At 36.8% G+C, this 3,479-nt stretch overlaps 1 pseudogene; it reads right to left on the bottom strand.

Moving 5' to 3' along the window:
• Positions 1-1,036: 1,036 nt before the first annotated feature.
• Positions 1,037-2,392, bottom strand: LOC136969664 (neuronal-specific septin-3 pseudogene; annotated as a pseudogene).
• Positions 2,393-3,479: the final 1,087 nt, after the last annotated feature.

Below are 3,479 nucleotides of genomic sequence, written 5' to 3'. Positions count from 1 at the left end.
AGAAGAGATTAAATCGAACGATCTCAAATCAGAGCATGAAAACTGGTAGAGAAAGATCAGCCGGTGAAAACGTTTCCGTTTCGAATATCGGCAAAGAAGGATGCATCGAAAAACAGCCCTAAAAAACGGAAAAACAAACATCGGTAATGTTCTTTCTGACATTTCAACTAAAGTATCTGAAAATGTGATCGATTATCCGATTAAAAAAGAAACGTGTAAAGAACGTACTTTAACTTAAATTTCATTAGGGGATCTTCACATCATTCTTCGTTAGTGGCCCTATATAATAATAGGCAGGCAGTATTCTAAGGTTTGTTTTACTACTGCAAAAATAACAGTTTTAATTTTGGCCAAGCCGATAAATCTTAGCGTTAATAAACTGTTTTAAAACACAAATGAAAAATAAGGACAACACAAATTGTTATATATATACTTTTAATGATGTACAGTACACATAAAACACAGCACGTTCCGTTCTCTTCTAAGCGTCATTTATGTTCGTATGTTCTTTGAGATCGGTAAATATGAAAAATATCAAAGGAACAAAATGTCATAATTAGTATTAGCATAAGCATGTTTCAGTTTGCTTCATGGCAAATATGGTGATGTATAAGGGCCGAATTTATGTGCGTTTAAAATCGCAATACATGCACGAAAAAATGCCAGGTGTCTCACATGTTAAGCTTTCCAATGTACGAGTAAAGATAAAACAACAAATTTTCTTATGAAATCTCGATATTTTTTTTTTGTGCTCACGAATTTAAGATCGTGATAATTTATAAACGAACGGCGTAATATATTTTTAACTACAACATTGTCAGAAGTTTTTAGATTTATTCCTTTAACAATAAACTCATTTGAATATTTTCTATAATTCAGAATTGAAGTATTTATATTTTAATAAAAAAAAACAAGTCAAATAATTAGAAATTTTATTAAGGTAAATATTGTCAATGAAAATTTCGATAATAACACGAAATTATATAATATTCTTGAACAAGAAAATTGAAATTTTCAAACATGAATTTCATTTTGTTCAGTTGCGATCCTCAATAGTTTCCTTTTTAAACGAATCGTCAATCACATTTTCGGGCACTTTAGTTGAAATGTCAGAATCGGCATTATCGATGGTCGATTCCGTTCCTTCTGCTTCTTTTGCGATGCTTCCTTCTTTGCCGACGTTTGAAACAGAATCGTTTCCATCGGGCGATCTCTCTCTACCACTTTCCATGCTCTTATCTGAGGTCGTTCGATTTAATCTCTTCTTACTAAAATAGCTTAATTTTTCGCCGATATTCCGACCTGCAGCTATCTTCTTTTCCGTCTCTTTGCTAGCCACGTCTTTCATTATTCTGGCATTAAGAGCATCGCGACGAAACTTTTCGTAGAAAAATAATCTGGTAACCTCGATCATATCAATCGTATGAGTCTTTATTAGCATGTCTCTGAGGTCCGATAATTCGGAATGTTCTTTATTTTCGATGTCTACGAAGCCCCAACGAGTCATCCGTCCGTACAGTTTATTTCCGTTGATCTCGTGCTGCTTCTCGCTCCCCACTACGGCAAAGGGTATTTTGGACCTTGTTTCATCGTTGATCACCTCATCATCTCGAGTTTCTTCGATATCTTTCACGGGGTAAACAGCTATTCCGTTCTCTTCTAAGTATTGTCTAATAACTTTCTTGAAGGCTGTTTTCTCATCTGGCGTCATGGTGTCACTCTTTGCTACGACGGGAACGAGGTTGACGATTTTCCCCAAACTCTTCATGCATTCAACATCTAGAGGAGTCAGCCGGCGACCGGGAGAAATGAAGTAGACGCAGCAGTGAACTCTCGTATCTGTTATGTTCTTCTTACGATCTGCGCATTCTTCTTCTACCAAATACTTTTCGTATTGTTCGTGTATGTATTCTACAATAGGGAGCCAGCAGTTTTCGTTGTTAATCTGATCGCCAAAACCGGGAGCGTCTGTAACGGTGAGGCGTAACCGAACTCCTTTCTCCTCCAGAAGATGGCTAACTGATTTAATTTCTGTTGTTTTGTTATAACCATCGATTCCCGATCCACTTTCGTCTTTCGAGCAACTTTTACGGCTGACACGAGCTTTAAAAAGAGAGTTGAGCAGCGTAGACTTGCCTAACCCTGATTTTCCAACCAGAAGAATGTTAAATTCGTAGCCTCTGTTCAGAGATTTCTTCAAAGTTTGCTCTTGAAGAGTGTCTACACCGACGTGACACCAGTTTTCTACCTTCAAATAACCCCATTCGGTGGTTTCGGTTAATGTTTCCGACATAATTGCTATCGAATTCTGTTGCCAAATTCAAAATGACGCTTAGCTGAACTTAGGAAGATTCTAGAACGCGAATTTTGAATTTGTTCGAATGCCGGTCTTTGGAACCAGAGGCGTAGCTACCGTGGAGCAGTTGGAGCAAACTGCTCCAGGGGCACGAATTATCTGGGCGCCAAGTTGGAAAGGGCGAAATAAAAACTTGTAAAAACATTTGTACAAATAATATTTTTGGATTTAATAATTAATTAATTCGCTTGTGCCAGTAAATATAGGTGGCGTATGAGTCGACCAAAATGACTGCTACAAAGGGTATAACGTGCTTGACAACGTACGAGAGTTACTTGTGTGTTGTCTTTTTAATAACTTTTCTCTCTGTAGTCAAAACGTTTTATTCGCATTTGTATCCGACATTAATCCTAGTTGATTTCGTAGTTGTTTAAGTCACGATGATTATTACACTTTGTGACATTTTAGAATATGTGGCTGATCGATAAAGATGTCTTACAGAAGGAGAGGAAATACTAAAACTGATAACTTCACATCTATCCAGCTCTTTCTCAGCAAACAATTCACTTCAGTTCCACCACAGCTAATTTTGCTGAGCTTAAAATTCTTTTATACAAATGTTTTCACCCTATCTAATATAGGCCATCGTCAGGTTTAATATTATAAATGTTCCAAAATGGCACGTACCGTTTTCGAATATTTTACATATTTAAAATTCAAAAAATAATTTAACTTTAAAATAAATTGAAAGAAGTGTGTATATTAAATAAATAAATAAACAAATAAAACACAGAAAACAAAGCTAAGTAGAAAGAAATGATTTAAGGGTTTTTAAGTGCCATTCTTTTTTCTATTATATATTTCCACGTTGTTGGAAGCGCATTAGCATCCATAGCATTTAGGCAACGGTTTTTCATTTTACTTTTATAAATTTCCAATTTTTCCATCTCCAACGCAATGGATGGAGAGTGCACCGTTTAAATGACTTTAGCCTCTTCCCATTTTACAATCGCTCCTTCAGTCTGTGCCATAATTGCTAATAGTGTTGTGTCCTTTGTCAAAATTGTATGTATGTTCTCGCAGACGTACCGCCAGGTTTCTTCTAGTCATACCACCAGTGGCGTAGCGTAGTGGGGGCGGCAGGAACGGCCCGCCCCGGGCGGCACGTATAGGGGGCGGCAAA

The sequence above is a fragment of the Centruroides vittatus genome, unplaced genomic scaffold (assembly GCF_030686945.1).
Source record: "Centruroides vittatus isolate TY-2023 unplaced genomic scaffold, ASM3068694v2 contig_18, whole genome shotgun sequence".
Lineage (NCBI taxonomy): Eukaryota > Metazoa > Arthropoda > Arachnida > Scorpiones > Buthidae > Centruroides > Centruroides vittatus.
The sequence above is the reverse complement of the archived record's forward strand: the minus strand, read 5'-3'. Positions and strand labels throughout refer to the sequence as shown.